Raw genomic sequence first — 18,257 nt, forward strand, 5'->3', positions numbered from 1 at the left:
GCTCACTCACCTCATCTTCCTTGGCCAACAATGCATCATATGCTGTACTTCCCCACTCCATAAGATAATCTCTGTCGGCTACCAACTGTATATAATTCTATCTCAAAATCCAAATAGCCTCCCACAAAGAGTGGATCTCTGTCAAGGAAAGATAACTACCTTCCTGCTCATCACTAGGAGGAGAACCCCATCCATAAACTGCTAACAACTAATGAGCAGCATCGAAATGCTAGCAAGTGATAGCAATGTCTCAGTCACTAACTCTCAACTGATTAGACACATAATGGCACTGGCTTGACTGTCTCCTACAAACCTCCTCTGATGCACTGTCTAAAGGAGCATCCTCAAAGTTACTAGTCTCTAGAGTATTACCATCCATATCCTGTGAATCAAATCTAAAGCTCATATCAACATACGGAGTATCAAAAACATTAGCATTTCTGTCCAACTCCTCTATACCCAAGGAAACTAAGTCTTCAAAATTGCCCACATCAATGCCAATATGATCCTGGGACTCATCTATACACACTGCCAAATATGAAATGCCATCAACACATTCCAGCAAGTATGGTCAACTGGATATATGAACAAAGCCCAACATCGGTGTATAAAAACTAATACCAATATCGGACAAGATACTGGCACAAGAAAAGACAACATCGTGTAATCTGCTAATCAAATCCATGATAGCACCCAAACAATCACTGCTACCAAAAAGTATTAAAGATTTCCAGTCAACTAAATCCCAAATGCCAATTCAACAATCTCGAGTCCATATTCGTAAACTATAATCAGCTGGTAACTCAAGCAAAATCCTCACCTGAGTAATATGACCAATACCAACTAATTCCACATACCTATCTGACATTATCCCTATATCTTGGATGTGAATGCAAGATGGACTCGCAACATTATCAATGTCCACATATGATCTACCATTCATAGAAAGCTGAGTATTGGGAGTGCAAGATGAAACTAAACTCAATTCCATGCCATGCTTATCCCCATGTCTCTCCCAGTCTTGTAATGCCAATGGAGTATTCACCAAAGAAGCTCAAGTGTCCTCAAGCTCGTGAGAAAGCCTGTCAACTTCCTCCTCCTTCCTCCTCAAGGCATCTGAATAGTCTCTGACAAGGCTAAGAAGATGGTCACAATCTGATAGAAGATGTAAATAACTCAACTTCATCATTCCTAATTGCTTGTAAGTCAACAGAAGGAGACTTTTCCTGAACTCCCTTATGTCTACCCTATAACTGAATCACCTGAATGTGATCCTCTATCATATCCTACATCCTATCATGATGAGATAATGAAGTCACAATACTATCTTTGTTCACCTTCAGCTGGCTGGACAAATCATGTGAAGTACTACTTGCCTCAACCTCATGTGATGAAGCATCTAACTGTGCTTGGTACTCTTTCTCAGCAAAGTCATGAGTGCTCAATGTCTACTCATCTCTACCAGGTATCTCACCATTATGCACAACAACATCCTCATAATCATCATCTAAACCCACTACCTCCTGTGGCAAAGTAGAATCTGAGACCTTTGTCTGGCTATAAGCTAGTTTCTCAAACTCCTCATGCAAGATCTTGGTAATTGTGTCATCTGCCCTGTGAGAAAATCTACCAAATAAAAATCTAGTCAACTTATCCACCTTAGCTAGGTCAGACAACATGTCATTCATTATACGGTGGTGCTCAACCAACTATTCAGACATGTCATGGCTTATTTTTATAATTTTATCTCAAATGTCTAAATAACCATCCTTTCTACTATTTTGACTCTGGATATCAATTGTCCAAGATTGTGTCCTCTGAGACTCTGTACTATACCTGTCCATTCTAGATAAAGTATAGTGTAACCCCAATAGGATATAACTTCTTCAAATACCAAGAACTAACATGCAAATGATTAGAAGTAGCATGCAACCATAGATTTTGACATGCAACTTATTAGAAGCAACATGCAACCACCAAATTCACCAATAACTAACATGTAAATGATTAGAAGTAGCATGAAACCATAAATTTTGACATGAAAATGATTAGAAGAAACATGCAATCATAGATTATGACATGCAAGATCTAGGTAGTTGTCAAAACTAACATGCAAGATCTGGGTAGTTGTCAAAACTTACATGCAAGATCTAGGTAGTTGTCAAAACTAACATGCAAACTTCTACAACCACCAAATTCACTAAGAACTAACATGAAAATGATTACAATTAGCATGCAATCATAAATTTTGACATGCAGCTGATTAGAAGCAACATGCAATCATAAATTATGACATGCAAGATTTGGGTAGTTGTCAAAACTGACATGCAAGCTTCTACAAACCCTCAGGCTAGAAAGATCATGGCTCTGATACCACTGAAATGTCACTTTTCTGATTTTGTATGATATTTCCAACCTCTAATCATATTTTCAAGATCAAACAACTAATATCACAAAGATCCACCAAATTTCTCAAGAAACGCCAAATCAGGTATGCTGAAAATAGTGCCAAAAGCTTCACAACTTCACAAATTATTAATAAATCTAAAAATGGAAATTTTAACAGAAATTTCAGCAGCATAACAGCCTAAAAATTGAAATTTCCAGATCCATATAACCTTTACACAACAGCTCAGAAATGTAGGACAAAAACTATGCTCATCGGGGTCTCGAAATAGCACAAAATATGCACAGAAACACCACAAAAACACTAATAATCTATCACAAAAGTTTAATCACGTCCCAATACATATATTTAGCACTATTTTAACATTTAAAAGTCTGATATACAGTAGCAACCCAAACTGATATGAAATACTCAACTGAAAACACCAAACTCATACAAAAAACACACCCAAAAACCCACAAATCAACACTGTTCAGCACAAAGGAAAACTCTGTATGAGCATGCACATGGAATGGCTTCAAACTCCTATCCTTAGACTTTCTAGAAACCTACAAAATCCCATTCTTGGGTCTCCCTGGAAACCTGCAAACTCCCATTCTTGGGTCTCCTTCTCCATAGGTTTGGCAGCCTCTGAAGAATAATAAAGAATGAGCAAAAATAAGTTCTAGAATCAGCCCAAAATGCCTCCAAACCCCTTAAAAGAGGGCATAACTGTAACTCACATCCAAGAGAGGTTAATGAAACATATTTTAATAATAATTTTCATTTATTAGTCCAACGGTTTCCAAAGATTAACCCCCTTTTTCCGAAACTTCACTTTCTTGGGCCTGCCTACCTCAGCAAAGATTATTATTTTTTAATTATTTGAAAAGGGGACATGATAGAAAATAAGCCATGACATGTTTGAATAGTTGGTTGAGCACCACCATATAATGAATTACATGTTGTCCGACCCAACTAAGGTGGGTAAGTTGACTGGATTTCTATTTGGTAGATTTTCTCACAGGGCAGATGACACAATTACCAAGAACTTGCATGAGGAGTTTGAGAAACTAACTTATAGCCAAGAAGAGGTCTCAAATTCCACTCTGCCATAGGAGGTAGTAAGAAAGGATATTATGCAGATTGATAGTAATGGTCAACTTGATACTCAAATTAAGACAATTGTATACAGGTTGTTAAAGAGTGATATCACACGTATTCAGGATGGTATAGTTACAACAGGTAGTGACTAGAACGTAGTGGGTTCAGATGATGATTATGAGGATGTTGTTGTGCATGATGGTGACATACCTAGTAGAGATGAGAAGACATTGAGCATTCATGACTTTGCTGAGAAAGAGTACCAGGCACAAGATGCTTCATCACAGGAGGTTGAGGCTGGTAGTACTTCACACGATTTGTCCAGCCAACGACAGTATTGTGACTTCATTATCTCATCATGACACGTATGTGGAGTTACTTGGTATTGGTCATATTACTCAAGTGAGGATTTTGCTTGAGTTACCAGCTGATTCTAGTTTACAGATATGGACTCGAGATTGTTAAATTGGCATTTGGGATTCAGTTGACTGGAGATCTTTAACACTTTTTGGTAGCAGTGTTTGTTTGGGTGTTATCATGGATTTGATTAGCAGATTGCATGGTGTTGTCTTTTCTTATGCTAGCAGCTTTTCCAATGTTGGTATTAGTTTTTATACACCGGTGTTGGGCTTTGTTCATATATCTAGTCGACCATACTTGCTGGAATGTGTTGATGATCTTTCATATTTGGCAGTGTGTATAGATGAGTCCCAGGATCATATTGGCATTGATGACATCCAGGAGGATGCAATGGGCAGTTTTGAAGACTTAGTTTCCTTGGGTACAATGGAGCTGGACAGTAGTGCTATAGTTTTTGATACTCTATTTGTTGATATCAGCTTTAGAGTTGATTCACAGGATATGGATGGTAATACTCTAGAGACTAGTAAATTTGAGGATACTCTTTTAGACAGTGCATCAGAGGAGGTTTGTAGGAGACAGTCAAGCCAATGTCATCATGTGTCTAATTAGTTGAGAGTTAGTGAGCGAGACATTGCTATCGCTTGCCAACATTTTGATGCTACTCGTCAATTGTTAGCAGTTTGTGGATGGGGTTCTCCTACTAGTCATGAGTAGGGAGGCAGTTATCTTTCCTTGACAGAGTTCCACTCTTTATGGGAGGCTCTCTAGATTATGAGATAGAATTATATGTAGTTAGTAGCCGACAGAGATTATCTTATGGAGTGGGGAAGTACATCATATGATGCATTGTTGGCCAAGGAAGATGAGGTGAGTGAGCTTACTGAGCAGCTTTAGGTGACTTCTGAGATTCTTGAGAGTACACAGTTGGCTTTCAAGGAGTCATAGTTTCATTTGGCTAAGGTGACCATGGAGTTAGAGCAACTACAGTCTTTACTAGATTCTCTACAGTCACAAGCTGTGGTGTCTGATGATCCAAGGATGTCCATGGTCGAGATTGTCAAAGATAGTGGAGATGGGGATGCATACATCCTTGATACTAACATTGGCATATTAGGTTCATCCCCACTAGAGTTAGGTTCAATTGAGTTGGGTATTGCAATAGATTTTTGTGGTATGCCTGACATGGTGGTGACCTCTAGCACTAATGGCATGAAGACTAGAGATGTTGTATCAAAGACCATGTGTGATGTTGGTGAGCCGATAGTTGGCATGGTTCCTGCTAGTAATACTACTCCCTCGACGATGTCTTTAGAGGTAGTAGTCAGTTCCACCTTGGTTAGTGATCGATTGCAGTTAGTTACATCTGGATTGTAGTCTAAGCCACTGACTGAGATTGGCACATTTTATCAGCATTACATTGTGAGGTATGCTCATCAATTCACCTTTGATGACCATTTTGATGAGATGATGATACATAGATGTACTTTGGTTCCTAGTGCTTATCATCAGTTATGGGATAGTTTAACACCTCGGGATGAGAATTGTGATGGGCATGACATGGCGATAGGTTCTGTAGTTGATAGCTTGATAATACATGACTTAGAGCAAGAGTTTCGGAGTGATGCTTCAGTGGGTGTTGTTATTGATTCTACTCCTTTGGCTATGACATCTCCTGACTTAGCTGGTGATCAGTCACAGTGGGTTGTATCACTTGTTCATGGTGAGCTATTGACTGAGGTTGGTTTTGTTTATCAACATTATATTGCAAGGTATGTAAATTAGTTAGCATTTGATCCTTGTGTTGAGGAGTTGATGGCAGACAAATTTGGTTTTGGTGCCAATTCTTTCTATTTATCTTGTGATGGATTTTCACCATCAGGGGTGCATGGGAGTTGTGGTTATGAGATAGTGGTCGGTGATCTACAGAGTTGTGTTGATTGCAGGAGTTGTATAGTGTGTGGATTCTCTATACTTGGTACAGTTCCATTCAGGAGCATTCACCATTGTTGCAGAGTTGGATTGTACATTCCATATAGGCTAGTGGAATGTGTTGATGGTATTTACTGTGTTGGTAGTCCACTTTACTTGGGTTTTGATGTTCTAAGAGTTTGTGTCTCGTGGGTTTCTGACTATGGAAGTTATGACTTGGGAGTTTGGTTGAGCAGTAATTGTCAACTTGATTATGGATTCCTCTTGGTTGTATTGCAGAGGATATTGTAGGAGCTTGTGTTAATTGACAATAGCATAGTTCATGACTACATTTGGGATCTAGGTGGATTGATTGGTTTATTGTTCAGTCATTCCTTGAGGACAAGCAATATTTGGAAGGGGAGGACTTGTCATGTCCCCTTTTCAAATAATTAAAAATAATAATCTTTTCTAAGGCAGGCAAGCCCAAAAAGGTGAAGTTTCAGAAAAAGGGGATAATCTTTGGAAGCTAATGGACTAATAAATGAAAATTATTATTAAAATATGTTTTATTAACCCCTCTTGGACATGATTTAGGGTTATGCCCTCTTTTAAAGAGTTTGGACGCATTTTGGGCTCATCCCAGAACTTGATTTTAGCTCATTTCTTTGTTATTCTTCAGAGGCTGCCAAACCTGTGGAGAAGGAGACCCAATAACGGGAGTTTGCAGGTTTCTAGGGAGACCCAAGAATGGGAGTTTGTAGGTTTTTAGGAAATCTAAGGATGGGATTTTGAAGCCATTTCATGTGCATTCTCATGCAGAGTTTGCCTTTGTTCTGAACAGTGTAGATTTGTGGGTTTTCGGGTGTATATTTTGTAAGAGTTTGGTGTTTCCAGTTGAGTATTTCATATCAGTTTGGGTTGCTGCTATATATCAGACTTTTAAATATTAAAATAGAGCTGAATATATGTATTTGGATATAATTATACTTCTGTGATATATTATTAAGTTTTTGTGGTGATTCTGGGCTATTTTGTGCTATTTTCGAGAGCGCGATGAGCATTTTTATTTTGTCCTCCGTTTGGAAGCTATTGTGTGCATGTTATACAGATCTGGAAATGTCATTTTATATTTTTTTATGCTGCTCAAATTTATGTAAAAATTTCCACTTTCAGATTTATTAATAAAAGGTGAAGCTGTGAAGCTTTTGGCACTATTTCTGGCATACCCGATTTGGGGTTTATTGAGAAATTGGTGGATCTTTGAAATATTGGTTGTTTGATTTTAAAGATCTTATTTGAGCTTGAAATATCATATAAAATCAGAAAAGGGACATTTCATTTTCCAAAGGTCCTTTAGTTGCTTCCCATGATTGAAAAATGTGGGTCCTAGAATGGGAAGGAAGACATGACTTTAGAGATCTACCATAACCATAATGTATTTCATGATTTTTCCTATGAATGAGAAATATTGTCAACCCTAAATTGGCCACTAAAACAAATTCAGAAGAGATTTTCCAAAATGAAGAGAATATGAACATTTTTCTTACCATATCCCAATGTAGGACAAGCCATAATAGACCAAATGTTGACTAAATTAGAATTTTATTGTACTGAGGAGTAACTTGATGGACATGTCTACTAAATAACCACAAAATAGAGTGTCATAACATTAGGCTTGATATATATCTCTAACATTTTCACCATGCAAATCAAATCCATTTGCATTGTGAAAATGTATCTCTCTAACCAAGGATAAAACAAATGATATAATGAATTTCCTACTTAATATTTTTGACTTTTCTCTTTTTTTCCCATTAAGATAAAAGCAAATAGGTTCATTAAATGATATTTTTTTAATACATAAGAGAAAAGTTAAGACAATAGAATAATTTTTTCCTAAAGATATGTCTTAAAATGTACTTCTATATATTAGTTCCCTTCTAGGAAATTCAAGAGAACTTAACCTAAAACATGCTACTAATTTTTTGGAACATATTTTTTTTTCTAAATGGTTTATAAACAATAATGTAAACAATGTAGAAGATATAACATAAAATAGCACAAGCCCATAAATGTAACTTGAAACATATATTTTAAATCTCAAGGGTTCAAGAAAAAATGAATTTTGTATATGAATTAATCCAATACGTAGAATGCTGAATACATAACTCAATACAATGCAGATGACTTATCAATAACATCATCACATAACAAAAACTCAAATATAATTAATAAAATATAATATATATGATAACTCCACATCCATTAGTACACAAGTCAAAAGGTATAAGATAATAATAGGAGTCATGTTACAAAAATATATTATCCTCTTCTTGCTCTTGTGTGTGTCATGATTGAGGGTATGCATAGATGAGGCATTAGAATTGGGTATATAGAGAATTTTATTAATGAATTGATGATGGGAACTAGATTATTTTTGGACTGGGTCATTTTCTCATTAGAAATTTCACTAAAAAAAATTCACCTTACCTTTACTCTTCATTTGGCTCTCATACTAGACATGGTGGCTTTCCTTCCATTTTTTACAAACAACATCATAAACTCAATAATTTCTTTTGATCTTTTAGAAATGAAATTTTTTGAAACATATCATTTGATGGAATCAATTATTTTATCTTCCTCATAGGTTCATTGCCCTTGTGAATTTATTATCAAATTAGGTTTCCAAATAGTTTTATGTTCTGTAAACTTCTTGTATCTCTTGTAGCATATCCTTCAACTTCACTAAGAAAATACATGTACGATAAATTTTTTAGGTTACTAAGTGGCTTCCATTGTGTAAACATTTTTTATTTATCCATTTATTTTTGATGAATTCACCAATTCTCTCTACCTTGGTAAATTAAAGGTATCATAAGTATATTGAAAGTACCCAAATTTTATTAGTTATCTCATCTCTCATAGATATTTCTTGTATACATCCACTAACCAATGTAAAAGAACAACAATTAGCTTTATTAGAAATCTATCTTGATGTCATTATAGGGTAGATAATTTCATGTTGAAGAAGGATGTAATTTGCCTCAATTTTATAAAATAATAGCTTTTGAAAAGTAGGAACACCTAATATGTGTTGAGAAAATACAATCCTTCAATCCATAATTGTTCCTAATAATAGTTTAAAGAACACCCAAATTTTGATAGAAAATTATCAAAATTGAGATGTCAAAAATTTGATAGAAGTTTTCATTAATTCTTGAGAAGAGCTCTCACTCAATGTATTCAATTTAGGGCCATTAATTTTTTTAATGATTTTGTTTGATGTTTGATATAAATATATTCTTTTAAATCTTTCATCAATGTCCAAGTAGAGTTCTTTGGATAGTCATAGATATGACCCATTTTTTTTATCTCCACTAACACTATAGTCATCACATGAGAGAAAATGTTGCACTTTATAGAGGTCACTAGAACTACTTCTATAAAAATAATTTGGGAATAAATTACTAATAAGTTAACAATATTTTAAAACACATTTACAAAAGTTTTAGTCTTTATAATGAATTATAAACATGGTATTTGTTGTGACCAGTAGTCACATCATCGCCCAAGCCTGGGGCCCCCTTTTCTCTCTTGGTCTTGTCCTTTTGGCTTTACTTCTTGGTAGCATTGGGCTAAATCTTCTAAAGTTTGCTCTTTCAAATGAGAATTGGTAAAATTAGCCAGATGTGAAAAGTGTTGTCCATGTGGCTCTGAGAATGGAAATTATTTGCTTGTTTGAGAATTGAATGTCTTGACTTACTATTTTTAGAAATTCTATTTTTAGTAAGTCTATTTTTAGTAAATTTCATTGCCTCTCAGATTGGCCTTATTTTGACTTTGGGACAACTTACTATTTTTAGAAAGTCTATTTTTAGAAAGTCTATTTTTAGTAAATTTCATTGCCTCTCAGATTGGCCTTATTTTGACTTTGAGACAACTTACTATTTTTAGAAAGTCTATTTTTGTGAGTCTATTTTTAGTAAATTTCACTACCTCTCAGATTGGCCTTATTTTGACTTTGGGACAACTTACTATTTTTAGAATGTCTATTTATGGCAGGTTTACTGCAACAAGTGAGCTATGGTTGATAAAGAGCCAAAAGGGTACATGTGTCTATATCCAAAAAAATGAGCAAGCATGACAGTCAATCAAGAAAAAATGCTCAAGTCTGGAATCACCCATGAAATATCCAAAAGTAGAAAGGCATGAAGATAATAGAAAAAATGGTTGTCTAGAAATTCTTCCATCATGGACAAAATCCATGATCACTCAAAAAGTATCACCTTGGAGAAAAATGGTTGTTGCAGAATTCTTCCACCATGGACAAAATCCATGATCTCTCAAAAGATCCAGCCTTCGAGAAAAATGGTTGTTGTGGAATTCTTCCATCATGGACAAAATCCATGATCTCTCAAAAAATCCAGCCTTGGAAAAAAATGGTTGTTGTGGAATTCTTCCATCATGGACAAAATCCCCGATCACTCAAAATTTCCAGCCTTGAAGAAAAATGGTTGTTGCGGAATTCTTCCATCATGGACAAAATCCATGACCACTCAAAATTTCCACAAGCAAGAGAATTAGAAATCATGGAAGCAAATATGGCTAAGTGTTGGAGATTTGTCCTTCATAGAAGAAAAAACAGCAAAGTGCTAGAAATTCCTCCTTGATGGAAGAAAAAATGCTAGTGTTGGAAGTTTCTCCTTCATGGAAGAAAAATTGGCTAAGTGTTGGAAACTTCCTCCTTGATGGAAGAAAAAATGTTAGTGTTGGAAGTTTCTCCTTCATGGAAGAAAAATTGGGTAAGTGTTGGAAACTTTCTCCTTCATGGAAGAAAAAATGGCTAAGTGTTGGAAACTTTCTCCTGCATGTAAGAAAAACTAGCTAAGTGTTGGCAATTCCTCCTTGATGGAAGAAAAAATGCTAGTGTTGGAAGTTTCTCCTTCATCAAAGAAAAATTGGCTAAGTGTTAGAAACTTTCTCCTTCATGGAAGAAAAAATGGCTAAGTGTTGGATACTCTCTCCTTCATGGAAGCAAAAATGGCTAAGTGTTGGCAATTCCTCCTTGATGGAAGAAAAAATGCTTTTTTTGGAAGTTTCTCCTTCATGGAAGAAAAATTGGCTAAGTGTTGGAAACTTTCTCCTTCATGGAAGAAAAAATGGCTAAGTGTTGGGAACTTTCACCTTCATGGAAGGAAAACTGGCTAAGTGTTGAAGATTTATCCTTCATGGAAGAATAAATGGCTAAGTGTTGGAAACTTTCTCCTTCATGGAAAAATGAAAAAGGATTAAGTGCTAGAAATTTCTCATCCAGATCTTGAATTTCACCCTCTTCAAGTATGTACCCAAGACTGGAAAAATGATTGATGATGATAAAAAAAAAAGGGGGAATTCTTCAAAATGTAAGAAAGGGCATAATAGTGAATTGAAAGCATTTGAAGAAAAAGGAGGAGAAAGCTCTAGTTCTAGAAATTCAAGAAAGACGCTCAAATCCAAAATTCTAGTACCAAGATCAAAGTACTAAGTGATCCGGTCCCAGACATTCAAGGTTCAAAGATCAAAGTTCAAATCCAAAAATCCAAGAACATGGCTAAGGAAATGTTTGAAAGCTTTACCAGCAAATCCAGTCAATGGAAAAAGATTGTTGATAACATCAAGCAAGGAATATCAAATGCAGTTGCATCCTTGTTATCACAAAGATTAAGGGAAGAGGAAATGACAACTGATAATCTGAAAGTCAAGTTAGAGGAATTCTTTTAGCTAAATGTATATGGAAGAGATGATTTTGAGAACTTCTCCATCTTCTCAAATACAATGCACACTACTAAGGACTTACTACCAGATTGGGATGAAAGCTTGGGAAAAGCAGAAAGAGCAATTGCAGTTCTAGAATTCAAGCAAGAATCTGCACCAAGCATCAGTATAGAGGAGTTGGAAATAGTATTAGATCAATTTTGATCTTTCAGGCAAAGAAATCAAGGATAGATGCATTAAATGCAGAGTGGGTGTGCTTAGGGATCATTTATTACACCCCACTCTTTCTTAAATTAGCATGCATGATTGACATTTATTACCCACTATAGTAGTAGATTCCTTATGGCATTAATGTAGATTCCTTTCCATTGCCCTTGCCATAATTAGAGTTGATGTGGCAATATCTTGGCCATCGGTTATTGTGATCATCCAAGCTACCCGTTGTAATCGAGGACCTATATAAAGGCCTCATTTTCTCATTTGTAGGGGGAGATTTTTATGAGATTCTTGCTATGAGTTACTGAGATAATAAAGTTTTCATTGGAGTTTGGTGAATACTTGACATGTCTTAGTGCTTGCTTGTTCTCCTAAAATTTCTTCAAGTAGATTAAGTTTAGCATAGTCAATGTGTGGTGATTATAATGGAGAATATGATGGTGTATTGATGAATTCCTTTGGTTCATACTTTTGATGTTTTAGTGATTCTAATTCATTGTGTAAATTTATCCTGAACCTCTTTCATGCATATGCTCAACTTCTATCATTTGTATACATTGTTCTTTATGATGGTGTATGCGGTGATGTGAAAATCTTTGGCATAACCCTTGAAGATTGCATTGGTTCATGCTTAGTTGTAGTATAACTTGGCGAAGCTGAATTTAGTAAATTGAGGAATTTGTCCACTAGAATACTATTTTTTGTTATCACTACCCTTAGGATTAGAATAGAATTCCTAAACCCCATCCTATTTAATTTTTTCATATTCTATGAAAAAAAAAAAAAAAGCGCTTCATTGCAAAACCTTAAGATAGCTCCCACATCCAGTATGGCTTGAAATGAATATGAATAAACATGTAAGGCCCCTTGTGATCATTAGCAAATCACATCAACCACCGATCTTATCCACATTCATGACCTGGTATTAAAAGAACCTTGAAGTCATTGTATGATCTTGTAGCAATCTGCGCATACACAAGACTTTATTCAAGAGAGGACAAGATATTTCGATATTTTGTTCTACTATTTGGTGAGTCATAAAACACACATCAACAGAAACTAGTGCTAGAAGGATGGCCTTAACTAAAAGATTTCATAGCAGTTTCACATACTAGAGAACATTAATTCATCCTCGCCCAAGGTACATCGAAGATCCTTGAGATTCGCCCTGGGAGCGCACGAATTACAAGAGTTGAGTTTTGATCCAAAGCCTAGGCGAGGAAATAAAGAAGCATCTATGAGTCAAAATTCACCAAGTGTAGCTGATCTCACAAGGATATTCCAAACTCCACCACCTCAACATCAAGCACAAGGATCAATCCAAGGAGGAGTTCCACCAGGAGCTACACAAATTCAATAGTTATTTGTGCAAATACCTGTTTCACCTGCAACTGTCCAACAAGTTCCAGCAATGGCCAAGCAATGGCGTTTGCAGAATGCATCACCGCTTGCAACATTTTCTTCATACAATAATATGCCAAAGAATCCTGAACACTTTTATTCTAAATTCTTTGTGAATGATGTGAATCGCACTGCTAATGAACACATTAAAATTTTTGAGGATGGCCTCCAGAGTAGAAACGTGCAAGATGAGGATGTTGCATGTGGACTATTCCCTTATTCATTGGGTGAGGAAGCATTTTACTGGTATATCAACCTACCTTCAAATTCAATACAGACTTGGCAACAATTAAAGGATGCATTCCTCGGGAAGTTTAGATTGCCTATCACCCCTGTAGAATTGTATAGACAATTTATCGAGATAAGTAGACAAGAACGTGAATCAATTGGTGCTTTCAATAACTGATTTCAAAGGGCTTATTCGAGATTGCGTGATCCATATTGCATAGGAGATGATGCAGCATGACCTATCTACTATGAAGCCCTAGACTATTTCACATCTATGTTTGTTCAAAAACTCATCTGTCTCCTGCAAGTTTGATCGAAGCATATGTTGAAGTAGAGAAAGTTAGTTTACAATCACCAGCAACTACGAATGGAGCAACTTGCTATTTTGGAAATGCAAATGCATTGAATCAAGGAGTTTTGAATTATGCTCCGACTATCAATCTAGTTCCTGCCCCTTTGAGCTAGTTTGTGTTGCATCCCAGAGCACCTATGTTGTAGGCAATGCCCACACAACCAATTTATCTCCAGAACATGAAAAATTCTATAAGGACCCAAGAGGAAAAAGATGAGATAAGAGATCTGATTGAACAAGTGAAAAAGTTGTCCACTGAGGTCACTTACCTTAGAAATCAAAATAATCAGTTGTAAAATGCACAAAGAAATTATCAGTCATATCAAGGTAGCAACTGAGGTTATCAAGGGAATACCCCTCCACATCATGATAGTAATCAAGGACACAACCAAGGATTCAATGAAGGCAATCAAGGATATCGTAATAATAACCAAGGTCATCAAAGAAGATCATGGAACACTAATCCAAATAATGGAGGTGTACCATCACCATTGGATAATCCTCCATCTGAGAATCACCTAGCTGATAAAGTTTTCTTAGCAGAAGCTGCACTATCTAGATGGTGTATATTACATGAGACTAGTCAACATTCTGAATTACAGTGTCACAAATTTCAAAGAGTAGTGGATATTTTCAAGGGAGAAGTGAGGAACACTACCACATCTTAGAATCCTCCTCCTACGGGATATGAGATAGTACCCTCACCAAGATATGATCAAGCATTGGTTTTTGATGATTTTAAGTTTCCTCCTACTGATTCTCAAGATTACATGCCAATACAAGCTAATCATAAATTCCCACCAGCTTCAGCAAATGGTCCTATAGAGATGCCGTGTTATCAAGTCCCACCAGAAAATCAACCTCCACCAGTATCCCTGAATGAATCACTACATAAGGATGGATTTTTAGTCCCTCCTCTATATAATAGTTTCTTGGTGGAAGGGACAAGTGAAGTGCAAGCTTATCAACAAACATCTGGTAATACTCCAATAAAGACATATCAAAGGAATTATAGGAACCATGAGCCATTAACATCATCAGTTCCTCCAAATAAGTTTTCAACTCCCCTACATCCAAATGCGAACAATAATCCGGAGCCTCTCAAAGACTCCCCTGAATATCAACAACTCACAAGCTCTCAAGGAGATAGAGGCCAATTTCCCATGCCAAATTCTTCACAAAATGATAAAGGAAAGAGTAATCTTCAATCCTCTGCTCAACAAGGAGAACAAAGGAAATGTGAAAATCCAGGACAAACACAGAAAGGAAGTCCTTCTAGAGAGGAATTGAAAAGGTTGAGTTCTTATGTACTAGAGGAATTCAAGAAAATTAAAGTAAGTCTTCCACTATATGAATTGATGAAGATTTTAGAAATTAGAGATACATTATTGGAAAGGTTCAATCATGGCCCCACAAAGATTGTTTCTCAAAATGTATCACATCCTCCAAGAGGGGTATCCAATGTCCAACAATACAATTTTGCACAAAACACCAATGTTGTAGATGATGTATCACCTTATGCATCTAAGCTTGCTCAGAATCCTTCAAGTTTCATTAGAATGGTGCAAAACTCTCAGGATGATCAAAAGGTTACATCAAATGAACAAGTATCTTCAAAGGATCCATCACTAGAAATGATCAAAGATAATTCTCCTATAGTGGAAAGTTCCATGACAACTCAAAATGGGAACAATAAGACATTTGATTCAAAAGGGCAAAAGCCAGTGGGTTTTTATCAAGGGAAGGAGGAACCTACACCTTTCCTAGTATATGTTAGAATTTTCAAAAAAATGTTACATAATTGTTTAATTGACTCTGGTGCATCAAGTAATGTAATGCCATTGGACATATGTAGAAAGTTGGGATTGATTCCACTTCAGACTGATAAGAAAGTCATATAATTGGATAAAACTAAAGTCCCAGTTGTGGGAGAGTTGAATAATATTCACATGCAATTGGCCTCTGATCCACGTGTTCAAAGTTGTATTGACATATATATTGTGGATATTCCTGAAGGGTATGACATGCTTCTTAGTAGAGATTGGGCAAGGAAATTGAATGGTTATCTTGCAACATACTTTTCACACATGTGGCTCCCATGGAAGGGAATTCCCAATCAGATAAGGATAGAGAGCACTCCAAGGCTCTGGTTGTTGATTACTGAGTATGGTGAACACAATGAGATCTTGTTTATGGAAACCACTTTGGGATCATATATTCCCAAAACTAGAGAGGTTTTAATGTTGCAAGATTACAATCAAGGGGGATGTCCTTATGTGACTCCAATTTTTGCTAAGGTACCAGTTATGGATAATTCAGAACCATCACTGAATGAAGGAATGTTTGAGAATTTTAGGAATTTTGTCCTAAAAAGCATTAAGCAGGAAGTTGAACTAGGAAAAGATGCATCCATTCAAAATTTGTTGTTACCCAACAGGTGTAGAATACATGATGCTTTTCATTCTGAGATGTCATGCACCATGTGTAAAGAAGCAATTGCACAAGTTTCTAAAATGGTTCCACAAGCGTGGATAGCAGAAAATGTGGTCAGAATGAACTCATCCTGTATGAAAAATTTAGACCCATAGCAAGAAAGAATTCAAGAAGGTAAAATAGGACAAGAAGAGCATCAAAAAGAATCCAAGGATTCAAAGGTAAGATCACCCATGAAATACGAAAATGATCAAGTATGGACTCTATATCCTTTGATGGATCCAAATCAAAGAAAGGTAGTGGAGCTGGTGTTGAACTCATCAGCCCAACTGGAGAAACATATTTGGCAGCACATAGGTTGCAATTCCCTTGTACTAATAATGTGGCTGAGTATGAATCATTGGTCATTGGATTGCTCTTCGCTATAAAAAGGGATGCCAAAATCCTACATGTACATGGAGATTCAAACATAGTCATTGGATAGGTACGCAAGAAATATACATGCCATGATAAAAGATTGGGTTGGTATCGCAATAGAGTTTGGGACCTAATCGAAAGCTTTGATGCTTTCAATATTAAAAGGATAAGTCAAACAAGCAATCCAGTAGCAAACTCTTTGGCTCAATCGGCAAGTTCATTAGAACCATTAGCCATGGATTGTGTGAAGAAATTTATAGTTGAGCTGACTTCAGTACCATCAGTCCCTGAACACATCACAAATTTCCAAGTGTTAGAAGATGACAAGCATATTCTTGATTTTTTGACAAGCTCGAGGGTATTTGAAGCACAAGTCATAGATGAAGGAGAACAACAACAAGCTCAATTTGAAATTGATGAGATTATGAATTTAAGGAAAAGTACCATTCCAAAAGGAATGATTGAACTAGAAAGAATTTTTGATGCCGACATGCAAAGTTCCCTCAAGTACCAAAGTACTGAAGGAGGGGAATGTGAAAAGGTGAACTTGGGAATGAGAGAAAATGTCAAGAATGTATTTATCGGGAAAGTTTGTACCCCCATAGAAAAGGAGGAAATATTGAAGCTTATGAAGGAGTTCCCTAATGTGATTTCTTGGGGATATGAAGATCTGAAGACATATGATACGTCTCTCATTACACATACTATTCCATTAAAGCCAAATAGTAAACCATTTAGACAAAGGAAGAGACCAATGAATCCATTGTTAGAACCACTAATACATCAAGAAGTGAAGAAGTTATTGTCAGCAAGGATTATATTCCCAGTTTGACACTCAACATGGGTCGCCAACCTTGTACATGTTAGAAAGAAGAATGGAGAGATAAAGTTGTGTGTGGATTTTAGAAATCTCAATAAAGCTTTAGGGAAGGATAATTATCCAGTACCATCATTAGATGAAGTGATACAAGTTGTTAACAGTTCTCAAATGATGTCATTTTTAGATGGTTATTCTAGATATAACCAAGTGATAGTAGAAGAAGAAGATAGACTAAAGATGGCATTCACAACTAAATGGGGTACATTTTCTTATAGAAGAATGCCTTTTAGTTTGATCAATGCAGGAGCTACTTTTCAAAGGGCCATGGATTATGCTTTCAGGGACTTGGTAAAGAAGTGCATCATCATATACATGGATGATCTTATAGTATTCTCTCAACATAGGGAAGATCACATCAATGATTTGAGGAGAATCTTCCAAAGATGTAGAAGATATGGGATTTCTTTGAATCCAAAGAAATGCATGTTTGCTGTCACCGAAGGGAAATTGTTAGGACATGTAATATCAGAACGAGGAATCTCAATTGATCTTGAGCACATTGAGGCAATATCAAAGATAGGATTTCCAGCTAGTCAGAAAGAATTAAAGTCATTCTTTGGGAAAATTAACTTTGTAAGGAAGTTCATAACTGGATTCGCAGAGATAGTAAGGCCATTAAATGACATGCTAAAGAAAGGAGCAAGGATAGATTGGACCCCTATAGCAAAAAAGGCATTCGAGGAAATCAAGCAAGCAATTGTGGATGCTCCTGTTTTGTTGAGTCCTGACTATACCAAGCCTTTTTATATATATTCTTTTGCCTCAAAACATACGTGCACAGCTATCCTCACCAAAAAGGCAGATGACCAGGA

The sequence above is a fragment of the Cupressus sempervirens genome, chromosome 9 (assembly GCF_028749045.1).
Source record: "Cupressus sempervirens isolate cs-2001-9-10 chromosome 9, ASM2874904v1, whole genome shotgun sequence".
Taxonomy (NCBI): domain Eukaryota; kingdom Viridiplantae; phylum Streptophyta; class Pinopsida; order Cupressales; family Cupressaceae; genus Cupressus; species Cupressus sempervirens.